Genomic DNA, 24,295 nt, shown 5'->3' with positions numbered 1-24,295 from the left:
TACAGATAAATAATATTTTGTCTCAAAACAAAAAGAGGAAAGAAAACGGCACGAGTATTATTCTTTACCGTCAAACAAATCTGGCCGGTACCCAAAAATAGCTGGCTTTGAAACTAACGAAAATCAAACTATTGAACAAAAGATTCGAATATAATGTTTCCTAACAGTTTTATAATGTTACTAGCTGACCCGCGCAATTTCACTTGCGTCACATAAGAGAGAATGGGTCATATTTTTCCCCGTTTTAGTAACATTTTTTACTGCTATTCTGCTCCTGTTGATCGCAGCGTGATGTTATATAGCCTATAGCCTTCGTCAATAAATAGGCTATCCACATCATTTTTCAATTCGCACCAGTAGTTCCTGAGATAAGTGCGTTCAAACAAACAAATAAACAAACTCTTCAGCTTTATAATATTACATTTTTATTATAAGGGACTAAAAATCTTACGTCTAGGGATATTGAATAGGGGATAAAAATAAGGATGGTGTTTTTGATATCACCTAAGTAGAGAATTTCGCATATGGTGGTAGCAAATAATTTTTTGATAGTCCGTGACCACGATCGATGTAAGATGGTCGAAACGTCAAGTAATGTATAAGGTAAATTCATAAAATTTGAAGAACAAGTGTTATAAAGTTTTGGTTTAAAAATTTTTTAAATATGACTTTACGCTTTACAGCAATTATAACATTGAAGTGAACGTACTTTTCAAATTAGGACGGTTTTAAAATACATTTATTATGTATATTAATAAAATGTAAGTGTAAAAACGGTGACCCAATAAATAAATACTGTACTTCAATACATTACGAAATAATTCACAGAAGCATTTTCCAATGTAGCACTTACCTGAAACAATAAATAAAGACAAATTAAAAAATAACCCAGCAACCATTTACAATATTACTCTCAGAAACCTTGTAGTCTTTCACAAACATATAAAACAAGAAACACAAAATCAATCCACAAATAATTTCCACTACACTAATGCCCGGTTTCTGAGTACATTTAGCGGTAGTTTATCTATCCAATAGTGTTTTTTTACATGAGTTTAAACGCTATTGAATAGATAAACTTCCGCTAAATGTACCTCAGGAACCGGGGGTATATGTAGTGTAGTTTAACTATACATAGTATCGTTTAGTAAATCGCATAGAGCATACCGCAACACCACAGAAGCCAAATAACTCCGATCAATAGACGCGTTAATTAGATTTTACACTGATTAAACAATACCGACATAATTTAATACATGTTACAGTAATATATTATGTGTTAGAAAATTATATTATATATTATGTTATATAGCACTAGCTGACCCCGCAAACTTACTATCGCCTAGCAGCCGATTTCAATATAATAAATAATTCAAAAATAATACTAATTCTTTTTTTCGTTTGTATTTTTTTTTCCTTAAGGACCATTTCCTTACTTCAAGGAATATTATAAAAAACAATAATTGAAATCGATTCAGCCGTTCACGCGTTATGGCGTGACCAAGGGAAATAGGGATTTAGTTCCTTTAGTATACACTAGGGGACGCTGATCCATTTTGCAAAGAAACTCTTTTCATAATTACACGCGATATTGGTAGAAAATTGCTTTAAAATTGCATTATATCAGTAATCAGTCTAGCCTTTCTTCCAACTATGTTAGAGTCGGCTTCCAGTCTCACTAGATGCAGCTGAATACTAATATTTAACATGGAGCGACTGCCTGCAAGACCACACAACTGAGTTACCTGGACTACAACATGACACCCGTTGGTAAGACTAGTCAGTAGTCAATGTTTTGAAAATGACAGCCTTCCGAAACACAGAGGTACTCGGTATGTAAATAATGGTCACCCATCCACAAAACAACCTCGGCAAGCGTAGCTTAACCTCAGAGATCGAAATGCGCGGCTGTTATCACTTAGCCACGAGTTCCTATTATATTAGTATTATAGATAGATATTTCACTTACATAACCAACAGTACCTACCACGGCTACAGCAACCGCAAAACGCACACTTAGCATGCAAATCCTTAGGTAACCTATTAAGCACTAGGTCTTAGTAATACCTAGGTGATTTGCATACGTAACGATGAGTTTTACGAGCTGTCATCTGTTTTATTGTACGGTTCGAACCGTGACTAGTGTGGGACGTAAAGTTGAACTGAATCGAAGACACGATACTTGAAGGTTTATCCTGTTTGTCTGTCTGTTGCAGTTGAGAATGAACTGATTTTGATGAAATTCAGCACGGAAAGCTATAGGAAACTATACGATAATTATAACATTTTGCTCGCGGGCGTTTCTGCGTTGTATAGATTCGATTTAAGGCAATATTTATTTAAAATATTACGTAGGTATCCTCTTCTTTTAATCAAAAATACTTTTTAATGATAGTACTCTGCCTAGTAGTAGTCTCTGCCTACCCCTATTGACTATAAATCTTAAACTTTTACTTTTTATGCCAACACGATTTTTTCTTTGGAATCTTTTTGGCACAGATTACACTGGCCATAATCGCAGTCTGACTGCAGTCAGACTAATGACTGAACCATCTGGTAAGGAACGGAGCGCAGTTATGATAATTTTTCAAAAACTATAGAGAATTAAAGATCATAAGTGTCTTTTGCCTCGCATACGGATGAGAAACCAAAAGTAATCGAGACAAACATACATACATACATATATAATATCTCGCTAGATACAATTTCCTCTCGATAAGGTCAGATCTCGTTATCAGTGATACGTTATCAGTACTAACTTGTACAGATACACTATCTACATCTATTGTGTAGCAATAAATATTTGTGCTACAATTTATAAATGTATGTATTTTCGTGCTAAATAATTGGATTCCTTTTGATTCCGGTAAATAATCAGATATTGTAGGGAATGCAATGCATTTAACCTTTCATCTGGGGGGCTATCACGTATTTTAGTTGACCACTATTTAAAAGCCACTATGCTGTACATTGCTTTCTACCTTAGACTATAGCGAATAACACGTTAACTCAAAGCAGCAATGTACTGAATAATGATTATTAATTTGACGGACACTAGTTGTCAACTACACGTTATACGGCGGGATTCTCTATAGTCGGTACTGTTGAGTATCGAAAATTTGGCATTTAAAATGTACTGCCAAAATAGTTTCTACGACGTCCGCTAAAGACGCTGATCAGATTTTCATACAGAATTTATCGATAGCTAGCCGGTTGTCGGTAGTCGATAGTGGTGGAGAACCGAGTTACTATATAGTACAATAATAAGTAGAATTGCATAGTAATACTGATATTATTTTGATAAAATACAGGCACATATTACTAATATTACTAGAAATGTTATCACAAAAACCTGTAGGATCATCATTATACAAAACTTTCGTCATTCAAAGTCTAACCCCCGATTTCTGACGCACATTTAGCGGTAGTTTATCTATTCAATAGCGTTTAAACTCATATAAAAAGGCTATTGAATAGATAAACTACCGCTAAATGTACCTCAAAACAATGGAGTCGGTATAACCAAGTGCAAAGTAAAACGACGTATCATTATGATAGTGGATTATGAATGTGATTTGTATCTAATCTCTGCATGTTTTTGATTGCTTTATACTGATTTCTGATAACTTGTGTTATACTAGTGCAATTTATAAATTTACCTGCTTTGCTATTGGTACTTTTTATATAAAAAATTACATAATTCTGCCTGTAATCTATACTAATATAATAAAGCTGAAGAGTTTGTTTGTTTGTTTGATTGTTTGTTTGTTTGTTTGTTTGAACGCGCTAATCTCAGGAACTACTGGTCCGATTTGAAAAATTCTTTCAGTGTTAGATAGCCCATTTATCGAGGAAGGCTTTAGGCTATATAACATCACGCTACGGTCATTAGGAGCGGAGTAGCAACGAAAAATGTTACAAAAACGGGGAAAATTTTGACCCATTCTCTTAGGTGACGCAAGCGAAGTTGCGCGGGTCAGCTAGTCTTATATAGATGGAAATGGAGTTTGTAAGTGCAAATACCACAGTTCTATGCGTAAACAGCTGTACCTTTAGATAAAAATTGGCTAAGTGATAGATTTCATTTCGGAAATAGCGTTGACCCAGTCCCCGTATTGACCTAGTAGTCAATACATACAAATCTGTTTGAAAATTATGTCAGGAACGTGAGATGCACTTGTCCCTGAAATGTTATTTGTCAATTTGCCAAACTTTATACTAATCGAATCAGCCTTTTTGGAGTAACAACAGAACAACACACCTTTGCACTTGTAATTTTAATATCGATTGTAGTTTATTCTTGTTAATGTTCTCCATCTTTCATTGTCAATGAATATGTATAAAAGTAATGAATGTAAAAAATGCAGCCTTAAAGACCTCTGGTTAAGGTAAGCAGGTTCGATACCGGTTGTATTACATCACTTATTTATTTATGTACTGCACTTGGCACTGTTTCGGTTTAAGGATGGATAAAATGTTTTGTGTTTTTGAAGTACAAAAGCCTGCCTGTGCCAAAATGTCGAGTAAACCAAGGATATATTATTGTTTTGATTTTTATCGTGTTAGACAAATCATACTTCACTGAAGTCAGATCATCGTGCCTAAGGTTTTGTTTTAATATTCTGTTTACCCTAGATGATAACAGGTTGCATATTTTTTTGTAAAAAGATCAAACTCAAATCATATTTCTTAAAATTCGTACAAAGTATTAGAAATACTTAGTTATGTATTATAATTATTATGCCGTCTCTAAAGAGTTGGTTGCTTGTGAGAAGAAATGGCAAGAAACTCACTAGCTCTATTTAAATGACAATAATATTTCTATCAATAATGTATTTCCACGATATTCTTTGAAAATACTTTGGACTGGTTCAAATACAAATATTATTTACATTTCTTCTCGTTATTCATTACATATTAATTATCTTTTTTAAGTTCAAATCTTTATAATAAACTTCTGAGAACCTTAAACTCACAAAACTTCGATACATTTTTCTTCTTCAATAATTTCCAAATGTCAAAATTAATAGAAAAGCGATACAATAAGACATTTCTATATATTTGTTACCTTATCATTATTCTGTACATGTTCGTCGATACGAGTACGTTTGATACGTTCCTTTGAAGGCTTTCAGAAGGTTTTGTTGCTGAATTGGCTAAAATAGCCTGCCTTTTGTAGCCTAGGGAGTGATGTAATGTTAGTCCTATATTTTTGCTAACAGGAGGGTCTAAAAAAAGGGTTTTTTGGATAAACGGAACTTTAAATATTTAAAGTTAAATTGGTTAATCGATTATTAGACAAATAAATAAGTGAGCAACTGTGGTGTCAACTATGTATTTCAATATTCTATGGAACCATTTCAGCTTGTGACCACGTTTACGCGTGTGTGTCCTGCACTAAAAAGTATGCAAAATGCTTATGTTGTTCATTTCGGATTCTACAGATGGTACTATCGAGTATCGAGAGATTGACATTTCAAATGTACTGCAAAAATAGTAACTAACTACTTTTTTTGCAGAACGTCACCAGAATTTAACATATCTAATGCTGAAGAGTCTGTTTATTCAAGTGCATTAGCTTCAGGAGCCATTGGTGAGCTTGATAAAAATATTGTATTAAAAAGTACATTAATAAGTGGACATTTTACACAACATTTTTGAAGGCTCCTAAACTATATACTATCTCACTATAACTAATACGAGTAGAGCTAAAAAAATCCACACCGCTAGTAAAATCAAACTAACTAGTTGTTAAACAGCCGTGAGACTCTGGACAGTACTACAGAACGAGAGATGTAAATCTATCACCCGTTAAACAATTAAACATTACAACTAACTCTCCGAGCCGCAGTTCCGATAGCCTTCAGGCCTTCTGCTACAAACTTTACTTCACAATACATCCCCATTTAACTCGTAAACTGTTCGTGTATTGAGGACCCTTAAGTTTTTTGTATAGATAGTTTGTTGCCAAAAGGATTTTGACAATGAATACTTAATGATGTTGTTAGATGAATCGATTTTTGATTCAAGTTTTCATGATATTACGCCTGTAATTGTTCCCGAACGTCTAGGCAGATATGTATGCAATAAGGGCGGGCCTATTGCTATATACCGGGAACGTTACCAAACCCTGGCCAATTATATTATTCCAATATGTATTAGAATAGACTAATAGCTTTTTGTCCGACCTGGAATTTGAACACAAGACCTCGCCATCATTTTGATTCAAGCGTCAGTTACCGTTGATTTTTAGTTTTTTAACTGTGTTCATGAAAAATGAGTTATTTTGAACTCGTAAAAGGTTCATCCGAAATACTCATACTACGTTTTTTTTTTACATAATTATGTTGAAATTTAAATGATTGCAAACTGAAATTTAATATTAACTTTTCTTTTTTTATATTAGGCACTGACTTGATCCAACAAAAAAATACGAACTTCTGACGTCACCGATTTGTATTTTTACTTTCTAAGGAGACTGATGTGACTTGTCAACTACTCTTTTTGGTTATCAATCTCTGATTTTACATGACTCTACTGTTAGTAAAGGTTAATCCCCTTCGGCATAAGATTGTAACTAATATTATTTATCTCCAATAAAACAAACGTCGCAATAGGAACAGAAAACGCGGAAACTTTCAACAAACACGCCAATCATCAACGATAACGCAAGTATCTAATCTATCGAGAGCTCTACAAGTCTTCAGTCGGAAGATACATTACACAACGTTACAGTGTTTCAGTACATTTCCATATATGCTGATCACGAGGTCTGCGTTTAGTGGGTTTGATTCCCGGGTCGGGCAAACCACGTAATGTATGTAATGTATATGCTTTCGGCCTATACTGCGTCCGGGTGAAAAGATTACCTATGGTGAACAGTATCCTATGTGTTAACCTAGGATTTATAAACTATCCGTATATTAAATATCAAATCCCGTCGTTTTTTTCGTAATAGAGTAACAAACATTCATCCATCCACACAAACTTTCGCATTTATAATATTAGTCACATTATTCTTAATAGTAGCCCGAAGTTTTCATAACTCGCTTCCAATGAGATGTGGCTAACAGAGTTAATGATGAAACACGGATGTATTTCATATACTTACTTCTGCTTACACCTTCGGGTATAACAGGCGTGATACTATGTATGTATGTATTTCCATAAAAATACAATCGTTTTTACATAATATGTGGAAAGATATATTCATAGTTTTATTTTGTAGATTATTTGAGTATTTGTCTCGTGTACCGAAAAATACCTAGGTTAGGTAACCACTATTGTGGATTTCATTTAGGTCTTTATTTGAGACAGTTGAATTAAATTCATTTTTGTTTAAAGTTTTAGAGTGTTATATTCGTATGTATAATGAACTAAGTGATCCACGCTACTTCACTTGCAAACAAACTTCCATTCCCGTTTGTCTATATAGGGTTAATTTAAAAAAGAAATAAAACTTTAGCATTCATAATATTTGGTGATAGATGCGAAAGTAACTTTAGACAGCAATTTGTTTCATTTTCATTAATTACATACCGAACCAACTTTGATTCAATTATACAGGCAATAAGCTAAATATCTAATAATATCGAGACATGGTGTAAGCCTTGATTTTATGTGTCAGGTTTAAAATAAAATTAAGATATACAGAAATGATATAATATAGTGTAAAACTAATTCCCCAAACAAAACTATCTAACGATGGAAATATCTTCACAATATTTATTAACTTATCTATTCACGTAACCCATTAATTAACCTTTATAAAATCTAGATGTAAAACGTAGCAATGAATCCAGCAACTCATTGTAAACAACCTCACGATGACAACCTACTTAATTTGAAAGTGTGTCACATGTTTCATCCCGGTACGTTTTAGTTCCAGCTTAGCTTTGTGTTTGACCTACTTACATTAGTCGGATTTTAATTAGGTTTAAGAATTATAGTAGTTTGTAGGTTTGGTAACAAATTTAAATTATTACGTATTTAATCATTGGTAGTGTATATGACTGTCACACAGGTCTTATGTTCGAATTCAGAATCAGTTAAAAAGATCCTAGGCTTTTCTATCAAGAAAATTTCTGTAATTACAAAGTTATTATTATAGAAAAGCAATTTTCAGGAAATTGAGGTCTTAGACCATCGTAGTTTTTGCTAGAAAAGCCGTCGGTTCTGTGCCGGGCCTCTTACTGATCATGACGGTTGCCATTTTCTTCGAGCTATTCATACACACATCTTCGAAAAGTCATTGGTGGCCTTGGATTCGAACCCTTACGTGGACGTGACTACTTACGTGGATGTCGTACGTTTAGACCACTCGGCTAGCACTACACTGGACATACGAATGTTAACGTATTTTTCGAATGAAGCCGGGTCAGTCTGCTAGTGTTTATTACTACACATATTACTGAAATAAATTCAGTTTTATAGCTTCCCAGTATTGATTTACACAGCTATTTGAAGCCGTGTACTACTGTACACACGCTGTATATCACGTACACCAAATATACGGAATATATATTATTGTAAGATATATTATGTACGAACAAGATAATGTTTATTTGTCTATAATATGTCTATGTTTTGTACTCCTATTTATTGGTGTAGGGTTACAAAACTAGGGCATGTACAGATGTACAGAAGAAAATTATAAACCATGGAGAAAGACTAAAGACTACATTAAATATTGCAACTATTATTGTATTATTAATTTAAGCTCTGCTTAGTTTGGAATCAAATAACCGTGTGTGAGTTGTCCAATAATATTTATTTATTTATTATTTTATTTATTATCTGAACTAAATAAAACGAAAAATCTGTTCATTTTACTAAGAGATATTTTCTAAGATTTTGATAGAGGATTGGATTTGACTAGAGCTTACACATCATTTATTATTCATCCTTACAACTATTTATGTTTTTAAACATTTCAATACTACTTTCTCTGTAACCTGTCAACATACATGCAGGGAAATAGCTTTAACCTACCTCTTAAATGTAATAAAACTGAGTGATATCATAATTTCCTTGATACAGTAGTCAATATGTTTTTGTGGCAAATGCACAAAATTCAATGAATGAGCGAAAATACAGTAAAAACTGCTAAAGTCCCTAGCTTATTTATTCAGCAATACATCTGTATTTCAACTTCTGTGATACACATAATGCTTATCATTTCTTATCTTTCCGACTGATCATAATCTTGATAAACAAATATTTACTTAGATAGTTTACTTTGCTTTTCAATCAATGTGTTCTAAGAAACAGTAGTCATTTGCTTATGTATCGAAAGCCTTAGAAAAGTTATAACGGGTCTACCTCAAGGGGATAAATTGGTACCAAACATGATGTCGAATTTTCCGAAATAATAATATATTTTATCAGTATTTTTTCAAGTTGAGGTTTTTATTTTAAAGCTACAGTTATATTATAGCTTTAAATGATGGCTCTTAGTCCTTTACCAAGACTGAGTCTATGTTTTTTTTTCATTACTGATATTTTTCATCCAAATATCAGTATTTTAGTTGTGAAAGCATAGCAAACACTATGTCCGCAGTCCTTTCAAATTGTCTAAAGTTTAACCAACAGTTACATGTAAACTAAATATACTTTTTAAGTGCCGTCTAGAGCACGGAGATGCTCCGTTCAATTACCAATATGTGATCACCCATCTATGGTGTGACTGCGCCGAGCGTTGCTTTTCCTATCGTTTATCGCCGACTATGAGCGCATTGAATCTACTACTACACCTAGTGCAAGCCGTAGTGTATAATTTATCACATCTAACAATTCCGCTAAAATCGTCTCACAGCAAGGTACAAGGCAGTAAATTAATAGTTTACATCACAATAAAGCTGAGTTAAATTAATTAATGAACATCGTTAACGAAGTTATTTCATTATACATACCTTATGTACGTGGTCTATGTATTTATGTATGTATGTGTGGAGTGTAGGCAACTGTGGCGGGAATTATTATGTTATGTTGGAAGAACTTTGCTTTTTGTTCAGTTATATGATATGGAGGTTCCAGGTTCGATTTTTGCTTCGGAAAAAGTGAGAGAGTAATAAATTTGGTTTTGATTTAATCTGTAGTTTGTTAAATACAAATAAAATGTTCGTGACACCAAATATATAATTTGCAAAACTTCGATGTTTAAATACGCGTCTAACTACACCCTTAAAAACAGACATTGAGTTATAAATATACGATAATATACATACTGGGAAACCAAGGCGGTGGAAGATGTAGTGCGATTTCACAAAAACCACTGAACCAATTTTCATAAAGTTTATAATAGACATAGGCTACATTTTTTTTATCACTCCAGCTGCGTCACCTCAAGCAGTTATTTGTTCTTAGTTATCATTCGAATGTAACAAAACCTCATTTTTAGTAAACATTCTAGTGTTACAAAACCTCTTACATTTTGTACAGAAATATCATTATCCATTAGTAACAAAGTGTTCATAATATATTCAATACAAAGACCGTAATTTGAAGTTCATCGCTATCTCTTAGATCGATGCATTGTTTTCGTCTTTGATGTAATTTGATATTTTATAGTAAAAGGTTACGACCGTGAAGGTACGACCTGCATTTAGGTAACTGAACCTTAAAAGTGGATTATTTCGATTTTTAGTAAATATAGTGTAACCCGAGGAGCTCGTGGCTTAATTAACAACAGCAGCGTGAAACGATCAATGAGGTTAAGCAACGCTTGCTGAGGTTGTTCTGCGGATGGGTGATCATCTTATACATATCAAGTTCCTCCGTGTTTCGGAAGACACGTTAAATTGTGGGTCCTAGCTGTCATTTTCGAAGATCTCAATCAGTCGCTTGAAAGTCTGACAACCAGTCTTTGAGAAGGGTGTCGTTATTTAATTCAGGTAACTGGTTTGTGGAGATCAGATAGGCACTCGTTCCATGAAAACACTGGTATTTAGCTGCATTCGATGAAACCGGAACGGAAGCCGACTCCAATATAGTTTGGAAGCAAGGCTAAGCTGAAACATATACATATAAGTAGGTAAGTTGATCAATTCTACCCCCAAGGGGATAAATAAGGGGATGAAAGGTTGTATGAAAATTCTATCCTAAGTCAGAAACCACGCGGACGAAGACGAGGGCAAAAGCTAGTTCGCTATAAAGTTATCTAAACGGAGCTGGCATCTGTCAACAGAACGGCTTGGAATCTTATATATTTGTAGACAAATTGAGAGCACGAGTCGAGGCTTTAAACGATTGATTTATATCTTGTAGACTTGATAATATCTTTGTGAAAGAGTACATTGGGAGATTAAAAGCCTAATTTGTTACTCAAATCATTTGCTTGCAAAAAACTGTAGTAACCTACGCTTTCACTTCCAAAATAATAAAACGATTTACTTTTAAGGCAGGGTGGTGTAAAATTGGCCTAATTTAGTATCTCACTGCTAGACTAGAGCCAGTCCCGTGAAGTATCGGAAAAGATCGTAACAATCCATGTATTATGAGCAATGACGAGTCCAGGACTAGTTAACTATACATTCATAACAAAAAGTAGCGGTCTTTGCGTCTCTACCTTCATGGGAAATATGCGTGATTTTATGTAGGTACGTATGTATGTATCATGAGTCATTTTCTCAGTACATTTGTAAAATATTACATTCTATTTTTTTTATTAGTAACTATGTAGTCAGTCATCTTCATTCCTTATGTCATAGAATTAATGTGGTTGTATTATTTTGTTTCTTATTATATTCTATATTATTTAATACCTATTATGTATTATCCTGTCACCTTTGAACTACTCGTCAGTCATTCATCAATTATTTTTATTTCTTTTCCTTAAGATACAAGCTCTGTGTAATTATTATTTTCTCAGTTCCGTATAGATTGACATGTCTAAGCATGTTAAGGGATGCCTAAGGATACTGCTAATATGGTAGTTGGTTAACGAAAAATTATCAAACTTGTACTCGTAAAAGATTAATCCAAAAAGCTCATGACAGCTGCGGTCTGGTATTCCCGAAGGCGTAAGCAGAAGAGTATGGAATATACCCACGTTTCGTTATTAATAATGTTACTCCCATACAATAGAGGGTGATGCTACTGCTATTTCCCAAGCACGTTAATAGCATTTCGCTCGAATCAAAATCAAAATCAAATCATTTATTCATTATCCATTTATCTATCGTATATGGTTAGTGGTCAACCTAGTGTCAAAGTTTTTCAAGCCGCCCTAAAAGCCTTTGACATGGATTAGCGACTGTTATCTTAATCGACAACAAGCGGGACCGACTTTCTACGTGCCGTCCGAAGTACGGAATTGCTCAGTTCACATACCACTATGCGGTCATTCATCTATAGAATGACTGCGCCAACGGTTGCTTAACCCACGGATCGTTTACCGACCGGAGAGCACAACTGGCTATGAGCGCCTATATTCATTTAAGGTCAAATGCTTACACTTATGATAGTCAATACAGAGACTACAGAAACACGAATAAGAATCGAACCTGAGACCTTGTGTTCAACGGTCGGATACACTACCGACCGCGCCAGGCAGTCAAGTGAATCAAGAGGCGTTAAGTCTAAGCCATGACACGGCACGTGCCAATTTCAAGCCATTCATTTTCCCAAACAAAATACTTCCTTAAACAATATCTTCTTCAAATTTCAATAAAATACACGTGTAAGTATAAATAGAATTTCGCCGGTAATGGTTTATTTGACAAAGGTCTTAAGTATCGCTTGTGATCGTCTCTCTCGTAATAAGGAAACATTTGGTACATTTTCCTGGTCCATACGACGTTTATCTTCTGAGGATCCGTTTATTATTGTTTTAGTTTCCCCAGGAGTGAGGAAATTTATCGAAGGTGATAAGGCGTTAGTGCGATAATGTTTGAGATATTTTTGATCTTAAAACTTATTTCCTCTTCAATTCAAGGAGGCCCTTGTCCAGCAGTGGAGTAGTAATGGGTATTTATTTTATTATAATTCACTGCCTCCGTGGCGCATTTGGTAGTGTATCTGACTGCTGTTCATGAGATACCGGGTTCGATTCCCGGGTCGGTCAACCTACTATTTGGTCTCATAAAAATAATAGTAGTCCTGAGTTTGATAACGTACCCGGTAAACAACAATCGGCTCGCGTATACATATAACATATGACTTACATATGTATGTATGTATGCCATCAAAAACATTCTGTAAAAAACCCCAAGTCTCGCAGCTCAGTCTCTCTGCCGTTAAAAGTTGTGAGATATATGTAGTACCAAGTCGATTAATCTATTTAGTTTTTACTTAAAGGACCTTCTGTCTTAAGTTATTAGGTACATAAGTTATTATCATGCCAATATTAAAAATATTTTGTAATATATAGTAAAAAAAGTTAGATTATTCTTAATTTTCGACTAGCCTCCTAGCTCTTACTTAGAACTCCTCATTTTTTTTTTGGAAAATCCCTGTAACACTTTTCTTATTCGGGTATCAAAGTGTAGATACCGTTGTAACTACAAAGGATTCATATTTACATACTACGATGTATTGTTTGAACAATGGATCGATAATCGTTAAAATTGATGGTTTCTGTCAATCGTTTCAATTCGTCCTTGTTGCAACTGAATATGGTTGTGTTATGTGGTTTTACCAGACAGTTTTGTAATCAATTGAAATGGTATAACTGTGGGGATTTGTATACAGGAATATGTAATGTTTTAGAGTTTTATTTATTCATTGTATGATTAGTGATTAACCTAGTGTCAAAGTTGGTCAAGCAGCCTAATGGCCTTTGACTAAGCGACTGCTGATCGAATTGACAGAAATCGGGTCCGGCTTTTTACACACCCTGCGATTGGGACATTCAGCTCAAGTACCACTAAGCGGCCACCCATCTATGGGATGTCCGTGCTGAGCTTGCTTTACCTACCGATTGTGTACTGACCCGTGTGCGCGAAAATATTTTATAGGTTTAGTTAGTAGCGTTAACGCCTTTACAGGGTTTTAGATATTTAAAATTGTTTTAAAAATATTTCTTGAATCTGAACATCTCAGAATTTTGTAGGGACACTGATCATACAAAATTACAGTAGCTCAATTCTCTACTACTATCGACTACCGACAACCGAACTGTCATCGAGAAATTTTGTATGAAAATCTGATCAGCGCCTCTGACGGGTGTCGTAGGAAACATTTTGGCAGTACATTCTAATAGCTAGCCGGTTGTCGGTCGATAGTAGTGGAGAATCGAGGTACGGTTGTCGATCAATAATTTAAAACATTTGGTAAATTCTAGAGTTAAACATAAATAACGCTACAAGCTAATCAATTTGTACATTTATATAGGAAAGTTTCAGTGTCGTGTTAACAGCGCCATTAACTTTTAGTGGACGTTGCCCTCTCAAGGGTACACTTAAACGTTATATGTGGTTATAACTAGTTGTAAGGTATCTATTTTCAGCAAAATACTATTGAACAGACAGTAACTGCCTGAATATAAATATCATTATAATAACTATCATTGCACAAAATGTACAACTCAGGAACAGTCATTTGGTTCCAAGCTAATGTATATATAAAAATGAATTGCTGTTCGTTAGTCTCGCTAAAACTCGAGAACGGCTGGACCGTTTGGCTAATTTAGGTCTCAGAGGTCTATCTTTAGGTTTTAGAGAAGGTGTAAAAGGTGAATAAATTTGAAAAAGTGCGGTATTATATATAAACAAGAAAGCGGGAGCTTAGCTGCGCGGGTCAGCTAGAAATATATAATCCGTATTGTCGTATTGGAGCTGAAGGTTTCGTTTAGTCAAAGTGGGACTTACTTTGACTGTTGTTGTCAACTAACAGTCGTTAAGTCATGTCAAAGGCCTTTAGGTGGCATGAACCACTTTGACACTAGGTTGACCGCTAACCATGCGATGAATGAATGAATTATTGATGACTGCCCCAGTGGCGCAGTGGTTAAGTTCAACACGCCATTGCGTCAAGAGGTCGTGGGTTCGATTCCCACCGAGAAAAAATATTTTTGCGATCCACAAATATAATTGTTTCGGGTCTGATTGTACTTTGTGACCGTTGATTGTAAATTCTTAATTCGGGAGTTGTTTTTTTGAAAAAGGAATAAAAATTGTGCTATATATACCAACACACTTGTTTTACAACAATTTGAAAGAGAATGTCCTTAAAAATACACATATATTTCTATATACCTCTAGTTAATGTGTACTAAGAACAAGCCACAACAAAGAACGGTTGACGAACTAACCGCAAACAGGTCGACTCAATGTCCGTACTTCTAATGATTTGTGTTCAATTCTCAATAATTATGAATGTAGTTGTATGACTTTTAGGAAGAGATATTGTCATATGTTACTGGTTCTTGACCTTAAGGATTATGAATTTATGAAATAAATATTGAGTTAGCCTAATTCATCTGTGGAACAGTGGTTTAGGTCGCCACGTCGTTGCAGGTTAAATTTTCACATAGAGCACATATTTAAAGGATGTTTTCTTTCTGCCCGTTCAGAAACACGCATATAAACAAAGTAGAAAGAAGCAAAGAATATTGAGAATTAATGTTAACTTGATACTTCTACGCGTTCTTAAGAAAAAGCTTCCTGACAGAAACACAGACAAACAAATGATCCATACCATTGCGTCAGGAGGTCGTAGGTTCGATTCCCACACGGAATAACTATTTATGCGATCCACAAATACTTGTGTCGCGCCTGGTTATACTATGCGTATTTTCCGTCCGAATTTAGATTATGTGCAGATTTTGCCTGTGATAACCTAAGTCATAAATATGTTATTGATAATTTATATAATAATATTATTAGTTCTTTAAGTTCAGCTGCAGAAAATAGTTATAATGTAAACTGTGTAAATAGCAAATCTAGTATTAGGAGAAAGCCAGTCGTGGGCTGGAATATATATGTAGTAGAGGCCCACAGAGAGGCAAGGCGCACTTTTTTGACTTGGGTATGGTACGGTAAACCTAATTCAGGACTATTATATGAAAACATGCGTAACAGCCGCAAATATTTTAAAGAGCGTTTAAAATGGTGTCAAAACAATTGTGAACAAATAAAAATGGACAAAATTGCATCCCTTCATTCTGATCATGACTTTCGTAACTTCTGGAAATCTACTAATAAGGTAGTAAGCAAGCCAAGCCTGCCTGTGAGCGTCGAGGGGGTTAGTGAACACAAAGATATTGCAAATCTATTTAAAGACCATTTTACAGTCAAGTCGACATTGGGGCCATCACAGTCAACGTTCGGCATTGGCTCTAATGACCAGGTAATCCCAACAAAATTTTCAGCCAGTGAGATCCATAGCGTAATTAAAGCAATGTCGAGAGGTAAATCGCCAGGTCACGATGGTCTAAGCATAGAACACTTTAAATATGCTGGGCCTCACTTACCGCGGGTCCTTGCAATGTTGTATGCATTCTGCCTAGGGCACTCATACTTACCAGAAGCGCTGATGAGGACTGTGGTTGTACCAATTGTTAAGAATAAGACTGGAGATGTTAGTGATAAGAGTAACTATAGACCAATCTCTTTAGCAACCATTAGTGCCAAAGTACTTGACAGTCTGCTTAATACACAACTGGACAAATATATTCATATACATGATAATCAGTTTGGCTTTAAGTCCGGTCTCTCTACGGAGAGCGCCATCTTGTGTCTAAAGCAGACAGTTAAGTATTATACTGACCGAAAAACCCCAATCTATGCATGCTTCCTCGACCTTTCCAAGGCATTTGACCTGGTCAATTACGACATCTTATGGCAAAAATTTTGTAATATCAAACTGCCAGTAGAACTGCAAAATATTTTTAAATATTGGTATAGAAACCAGGTCAACGTCGTGAAATGGTCGAGGTCGTTTTCAGAGCCATATGTCCTAGATTGCGGGGTAAGGCAAGGGGGGTTATCATCGCCTAAACTGTTCAACCTATATGTGAATGCACTTATCGAGGAGCTCAGCAGCACTCATCTAGGTTGCCATATTGACAATATATGTTTAAATAACATCAGTTATGCAGACGATATGGTTCTGCTGAGCGCCTCGGTCTGTGGACTATCACAGCTCATAGCGGTTTGTGAGAGATATGCTCTTGCCCACGGGTTAAGATATAATGTCAAAAAAAGTGAATGCATGGTCTTTCAAGTCAGGGGTAAAAACAGTGACGATGTACCGAAGATTAAACTAAATGGTACAGCTCTAAGAAAGGTGGATCAGTTTAAATACCTAGGTCACATAGTTACCTCTGACTTGAAAGATGACGCGGATATTGAACGTGAGCGGAGAGCGTTGTCTGTCCGAGCTAATATGATTGCACGCAGGTTTGCTCGCTGTACGAGGGATGTGAAGCTCACTCTCTTCAGAGCTTACTGTACATCTTTCTACACGAGCAGCCTGTGGGTTAATTATACGCAAAGACAGTACAGCGCTCTTCGCATACAATACAATAACTGCTTTAGGGTGCTACTGGGGTTGCCTCGTTACTGTAGTGCTTCAGGGATGTTTGCAGAAGCACGCGTAAATTGCTTTTATGCCACAATGCGTAAGAGATGCACGTCCCTGTTGCGCAGGGTGCGGGCCAGCCCCAATGGTATCCTGATGATGTTCGCGGAGAGGTTCGACTGCCGCTACTTGAACCATTGTGCAATGGTGCATTTACAGACTAGCGCAACTCGGTCTTCAAGACTTGTGTAATCTCTGTTTTTTACTTTATATATTATTATTATCTAACTATTTCTAATTTCTTCTCCTATGTTAATACTTATATGTTTTGTTATTTAATTGTACTGATGACCTTTGGTTGAAATAAAAGTATATTATTATTATTATTCCTAGTGCGGAAGTTGTCTTTAAAAATCCAATCCAAATCCTTTCTATCATCTAGCTAAATTTCGGTATTTCGTTTTAGTAGTTTCACCGTAGAAGACACAGATTTTCGCATTTATTTGTACGAAATGTAGATATTTCGTACAAATTAATAGATATAAAACAATTATTGGATTTCCTACGATTACGGAAACCTAGTAGTGAATTGAATCAAGATCGACCAATAACGAGAATATTAGGGGATGTTTGGTTTATTGGATTTATCAATTTGTGACCCCGCGGCGGTCACAAACGTTTGGCCAAGGGTGTTTGTTATATCACCTGACAATTTGTGTTTATTGTACCCTTTTTATAGTAAAGGTTAGGATTTGGGGTTTCGTTTCAGTAGTCCCGTGATGAGTTCAGTTATTGAATAACTTAAGGTGCTGTGTAAGACTGCAGCTTCCGAGTTTTATTCTTGGACTGGATAATAGATTATTTTCAATCATATTGCATACTACACATACATACATATATTACTCAAAGTAGTTTACTAAATCTGTAAATATGTTTGTTTGTGTGATCGTGTAGATCTCCGGAACTCTTTCTTCGTCTGTCTTTCTGCTATTTACAATTATACATACATATTTTATATCACGCCTGTTATACCCGAAGGCTTAAGCAGAGGTGTATGAAATATATCCACGTTTTGCCATTAACAATGTTTATCCCATGTAACAAGGGGGCGAGCCTATAGCCCCGTCGTTATCCCTTTTAATCTCGTAAACGGGACAACCACTTTAAATGTGACTTCCACATTCCAAGGAGAATCAGTATAAAGTATATATGTAAATCAGTATAAATTTAATTATTGTCACAGTTGCATTGAAGATTCATGCGCAAAAAAAAACTAAAATTATTCATCAGCCAGTGGATTAATTACTTAAAGTGACACCGTGAGATGAAACTAGTAAATATAATAACACAATCATTCAACTATAACTATTTTATATTCAAATTCAAATCATTAATTTAATTTTCCTCGTGTACGGGCCACGTGTTTGTACCGACTGTTTTAATACGTACATAAAATAAATTACAAGTAGTTATTTGTTTTAATTTACACAATCAATGACTATTATATTATTATTATTCTGACGTAAAGAACTGAGGAAACTCTCAATAATCTTTTATCTGTGCACTTAGGAATATATTCTATCGCGACAAAAACTGTAGGTACCTGATTTTTTCGATATTTTGATTTTAGGTACGAATGCTAATGTCTTACCACCATCTTAGAGCGCTACCAAACTTACGCTTTTTTACAATATTTATCGTACAACAGAACCAACATGACTCACTTGTTCATCTTGTGCCGATCGGGTTCATCTACACATAAGTACTCCGTTTTGTCGCCCGGCTAGGCCGATTAATGCTGAACTAAATATGTGTGTACCAAGCTTCAGAGACATCTCAATATATAACTCAAAGGTGACTGACTTACATAGTGATCTATCAATACACAGCCCAAACAACTGAACGGATCGAGCTGAATTTGGCATGCAGGTAGATCTTATGACGTAGGCATCTGCTAAGAAAGGATTGTGATCATTTCTACCCTCAAGGGGGAAAAATAGGGGCTGAAAGTTGATTGAAAATTCTGTCCTAAGTCACAAGCCATACGGACTAAGTTGCGGGCAAAAGCCAGTAATGTACATAGATCAAAAACAAACAAGGGGACATGAGTACTTTAAGTTAAGCGTAGTGTCGGACATCTCCCTCGCCGCTACTTAACAAGATGTATTAAGGTGAGCTAAGTGGAGCCAGTCAATTACTGGACTAAGTGTTAATTTGTTATCATTAATGTGTTATCACCTTGCTCACTTAACTGTTGAAGTGTTTGGTAGAACGGTATTATATATGATTATATTGTATAGTGAAAATTCAATCAAAAGGATGGAAGGAAAGGATCAGTATATTCAAATGTGAAATAAGGTAGTCGTGATTTATTAGAACAACCTATATTCATATATAAAACCACGTTTTTTACATCTACTTACACTCTGAAACTGTTTTCTATATACAAAAATGTCACATAGTGTAAATTTGGTGAATAACATACGAAATTTCAGCGTATGTTCCACTAACTGTGGTTGCAAGTTCCCTGTATTCAACAGAATGTTTCTGTTAATTCCCACATACGGTAAAAAACAAGCCAAGGCACAGCTTTCAATGAGCTCAAAAACTTACAAAATATTATTTATTTTATAAACTATTTACAAAGTATTTGAGGGCATATATTATCATCAAGGGCTAATATTATATTTTAGTCTTTAGTAACTCTCAATCGGCCAAAGGTTACATCACCGATCGTTCAACTGCAACCAGCATTATGCGTTTAGATAAGATACAGTCCCGCTTTGAAGAATGCCTTCAAAGAGATCATTTTCAGAAATCTTGATTACTTATCACATATATTATTTTCCTTTTCAGCTTTTATCGGTATAGATATTATTGGATAAACATATGAAACGTTTTAACTGTCGAACATTTTCCTCATATTTCGATGTTTGAGGTAAATTCTGGGTGTTTTTGAATGTGTTTTGAACTGTGTGTGTGTTTTTGTTGGAGTTGATAATTTAGTTAAAATATTGTCATACCTGCTTGTAGCTTTCACTTCTATCGATTACCGACCAACGGCTAGTTATTAAGAAATGTTGTATAAAAAAACTGATTAGCGAATCTAGCGGGCGTCGCGGGACCTAGTTTAGCATTATATTTTAAATATCAAATATTCGATACTCGACAGTACTGAACATCTATCAGAAAATACCGAAAAAAGCAAATATTTTCCAAAAATAGTAATTTAATGGCGGAATATTCATCCAAAATAAATAAATGAAATATTATCACGCTTAAGGAAGGAAAAAGTTAAAAGCTATTATCTAAATTGGTCCGAAATTTAAATACCTAGCCTGCTTATTTATTTTGTATTGAAAACATCAAAAATAACCGCATTTACTTAGCATAACTTGACACGTAAATCAATCAATGCATATTACAGAGGTTTAGTAAACTAAGCAACTAAATCACCACACGCAAGAAAACCTCTCAATAACCAGTCTAACCGCAGTCGTCTCTACAATACTCTTTAGCTTTTCTTATTTCATACAACTACATACTCCAAAATTAAATTAATTTCTTCAATATTTCCACAAATGTAACTAACTATAGATAATAAAGCCAATCACTTTGATTGCCAAAACGGAGAGCTATTTTCACCAAACGTCTCACGAATATTATAATAAAGTCGATGGAAACGGACCATTGGTTGCAGCTGTGTTACCGGTATAACTTCACTAAATTAAGAAGTTTCAACAAGACATTCTCACAAATAATTTTCGACCTTTATTAATTTGATTTTTTGAAGAAATATTTAAGGACAATTTCACAGCTTATCCATCATCGTCATCATTAGCGTAGCCTTGCTTTCAACTATGTTGGAGTCGGATTCCAGTCTCATTGGATGTAGCTAAATACCATTATTTATATGGAGCAGCTGTGAACTATACAAAAGTGACTGAGCTCTATCTCATAGATAAAGTGACAGCTAACCTAGCACCAAGCCTCACCAAATAAGTTAAACAAAATCCTACAGATTTCGATAAGCTTTCTATACAAAACTAAGGTTTGTATTCCACTACATACTATGGCTTTTTCAGCAGCACTATACCCAACCAAACATGTATTATCAACATCTATTTCTCATATAATATATAAATCAGTTTTTACGCAAAAAGTAATAAATAAAATACACTTACATACTTAAACAAAGAACAGAATGATAGATTATATCCCGGGAAGGACATTAGCTAGTTTATTAATATGTAGTAAAAAAACCACCACACAACTTTCGCCGCAGGATAATCTACTCGTACTGTTGTAAGGGAAAACAAGACTAAATAATAATTACTAATAACATAGTTTCTTTTACCACAAATCTATACTAATGTGAGTAATATTATTAATGCGAAAGAGTATTTTGTTTATCATGTTTATGTCAAAATGGATGAACCGATTTGGTTCAAAGTTGGAAGGGTAATACATTCTATATTAAGAAAGGACATTGGCTGCCATGTTTAACATGGACACGGGCAAAGCCGCAAGTGTTAACTAGTAAACATTAAACTTCTCTGGATACTGACTCTATAATTTGGTTCAAGTACCACATTATCTGGTATATAACTGCTAATCACGAGGTCGTTGGTACGTATCCCAGATCGAGCAAAGTGTACTAAGAGTATCCTCAACAGTAGTCTGAGGTTTTGTAACGAACCCGGTATAATTATGACATTAGACTTGCCTCCTTATACATGGGAGTAACATTGTCATAAGCCCAACGTGGGTGTATTTTATGCATCTCTGCCTGTACCATCGGGTATAACTAGGATTGCCGGATAATTCTGTAAAGTCGGTACTATCGAATATCGAAAGTTTGACATTTAGAATGTAGGTACTGCTAAAATAATTCCTACTACGCCCGTCAGAGGTGCTGATCGGATTTTCATACAAAATTTCTCGATGAAAAGCCGGTTGTTTGTCGATAGTAGTAGGGAATCGGGCTACAGATCTGGCAGCCCTAGGTATAACAGGCATGATCTTACATATGTATGTTCTCTAGGTATATTCCAAGACGTACGTAATAGGCGACAATTGCCGTCACTGACCCGTGCTATCGTTCAAACGTCATTGTTTAGTTGCGGCTTACGATCAAACAGGAAAAGAAAAGCGTGATTCAGAGTTAAGTATTTTATTACTATTTACCTACAAAATAATGAAGCATTGTTTTAACAAAATTAAAGTAGCACTAATACTTTTTTATTAATATTCTTCAGTGTGGTGGACTCAAGACCTACCCCCTCCCCCTCTTTTGGGAGGAAACCCTTGCCCTGCAGTGGAACAGTAACGGGTTAAAAAAATTATTCTTCTTATCGTATGATTAGTGGTCAGCCTAGTGTCAAAGATGTTCAAGCCGCCCGAAAGACCTTTGGTATGGCTTAACGCTTGTTATCTTAGCAGACAACAACTGGGACCAACTTTTATCGTGCCATCCGTAGCACGGAGACGTTCAGTTCAAATACGACTAACGGTCACCCATCTATAGAATGACTGCCTCAAGTATTACTTATACTTCAGTGGTGGTTTCTTCTTCTCAGTGTCTTTGCCTTTTCCGAACTGTTAATTAACCCTCTATAAATGATTTTCGAACTGATAATAAACCTTATTGATACTGCAGACACATCAAGCTGGTTCTCCTTTTTTGAATTTGGTATCGGATATTTTCAACGAAAAATCGGGCACCCGTCTTGAAGTTTGTTTTACACACATTTATATCCCGCCTTTACCTATAGGGGTAGGCAAAGACCAAAGAACACCACTTAGTACGATCCTTACAAACTTTTCTTTCGTCTTAATTCATAAGTAAATAATTTTGATGCTATTATAGGTACAGAGAAATGTCTCAAATATGGTTCTTTTAATGTTACCATTTATGTAATTATTACGCCCATTAATTTGTGGTTAATTTCCTAATACATAAACATGACTAGTCGGATTTTACGCAGTACATTTCCAAATTCATAATGAGTGCCAGTAAATAAACAACAAATCAATATTTTCGTACAAAAACCTCAGTTTGTAGCTTTATATCTTCGTAAAATCTAACTAGATTAAAAAGTAACCTTGACTTTTCAGTTTCACAGGTCATTTTCTAAATTTGTGATCAATTTGACATTTGATCAAAAATTTTACTTGATCAAATAAGCGATCAATTTTGATTTAAATATACACATTTTATGAACAACATGCGTTAAAAGGACCTACAAGCAACAGTCAATAAGCACAAATCATATAACAACACTTACTTCAACTGAAAATATTAGTCAAACATCGATACTGACGTTGTTAGCTCCAGTTCACGTATGATACACGTCACAGGGTAGGAAACAGCACACTGTCTACAAAATACGTTTACACTAGCAATTTAATTTAGCAATCTTTACTTTCAACACGCGGTTTGGTCGTTCAAAGTGGGCGGCGACGCGACGTGCGCTCGGCTCGGCGGCTAGCGCTAGACTGAAGCCTTGCCGAGGTGAGCCGGGCCAATGGAGCCCCTCGCCCCTTGCCCCCCGCCCGCCCAGGCTCGCGTCTATAGAACAGCGCATAGACTAGATAATGTAGATGAGATAAGTGAGACCTTGGTGGTCAGCTTAGTACCTTAATACCGTGGCGAGTTTGAATTCATTTTGATTTGTTACTGAAACTGTTTTTTATGAACTCTCTTTAGGCCTGCTCTAAAATTACTTCTTCATTATGATGGTTTTTTTCAGTTTGATCAGTAGTATGTTCAGGGCAAGGTAAGCAACCCTTAGTGGGGTCAGTTTATAAATGGATGACAGTTTTGGAAACTCCA

The 24,295-nt window shown here is 35.3% G+C and overlaps 1 protein-coding gene across 4 annotated transcripts in view; it reads right to left on the bottom strand.

Annotated features, from left to right (window-relative positions):
- The window catches only part of LOC142983435 (cGMP-specific 3',5'-cyclic phosphodiesterase-like), a 131,781-nt gene extending 107,836 nt beyond the window's left edge, over positions 1-23,945 (bottom strand). For 2 of the 4 annotated variants that reach the window (XM_076130290.1, XM_076130286.1), the window contains exon 1: positions 23,748-23,941. The gene's annotated coding sequence lies outside the window, so the exon portion shown is untranslated. Of the gene's footprint in view, positions 1-23,747 lie in introns of all 4 variants that reach the window. The other 2 variants (XM_076130288.1, XM_076130287.1) reach the window with 2 other exon arrangements.
- Positions 23,946-24,295: the final 350 nt, after the last annotated feature.

This window comes from Anticarsia gemmatalis, chromosome 24 (genome assembly GCF_050436995.1).
Source record: "Anticarsia gemmatalis isolate Benzon Research Colony breed Stoneville strain chromosome 24, ilAntGemm2 primary, whole genome shotgun sequence".
NCBI lineage: Eukaryota > Metazoa > Arthropoda > Insecta > Lepidoptera > Erebidae > Anticarsia > Anticarsia gemmatalis.
Note: the sequence above shows the minus strand (reverse complement) of the source record. Positions and strands in the feature narration are given on the sequence as shown.